Here is a 990-nt window from a genome sequence, read left to right on the forward strand (position 1 = left end):
CCCCAGCGGCAGCAGCAGCCCTGTGGCCTACCCAAGGCTCTCCCATGAGGGGCTGTGCCTGCATGCAGAAGGAGAACCCAGCCCCAGGTGCAGCGTTTCTGCCCCAGCCCTTGTTCCCAGCCCAGCCTCCCCACCACGTGTGCACTCACCGCTTGCCAAAGCAATGCAGGGCCAGCGTTACCTGCTGGGGCCTTTTACAGCTGCCCCCATTGTGACATGTCCTCCGTGATGTCACATGTGTCACAGCATGTCACAACACAGCCAACCCCACCCTTTATCCCCTGAGCCAACTCCTGGCTCAGGCACTCAGAGTGGCCCTGGTGTACTGCTTAGGGCCGCCCTTGAGTGAAGCTTTTCCATAGGTCTCACATTGTTCTTTCTTTTGGATTTATTTTCATCTGCCCTTCATTGGCAATCTCACAGATATCCCTGTTGGAAGGCACCCTTGAGGATCATTGACTCTAAGCTTTGACTCCTCACTGGTTGAGCTACACTGAAATCTCGGCATCAGTGCAGTTGAAAAATTCCCTGAAGATCCCACAGCGCAGCTGCAAACTTAACACTGCCTACTGCTCCAATCAGCCAGGTGCCCAAATGCAACATCCACAAGACTTTTTGACCTCTCTGAGGATGTTCACTCAGAGCCATTTTCCTAGGCAGCCTGTTCGGAAGCTTGACACCTTTTGGTTGAGGGAATATTTCCTAGAGATCCAATCAAAACCTCCCCTTCGCAACTTGAGGTCATTTTCCTCTTGTCCTCTCCCTTGGTTCCTGGGAGCAGAGGCTGACCGGCACCAGCCCCCCGCTGCGGTGTGGGAACTGCAGAGAGTGAGAAGGTTCCTGTGTGATTCTGACTGTGGCTGCAGCCACGTGTGTCTGTGCCCGGCACTGCCGGCCCTGCTGCCCTGCTCCCGGAGCCCTGTCCCCGGGCAGAGCCGTTCCCTGGCCGGGCACAGCCCCATGGGCTGCTCCCTGCTGCGGCCTGGGCCA

Source organism: Geospiza fortis, unplaced genomic scaffold (assembly GCF_000277835.1).
Source record: "Geospiza fortis unplaced genomic scaffold, GeoFor_1.0 scaffold23, whole genome shotgun sequence".
Classification (NCBI taxonomy): Eukaryota; Metazoa; Chordata; class Aves; order Passeriformes; family Thraupidae; genus Geospiza; species Geospiza fortis.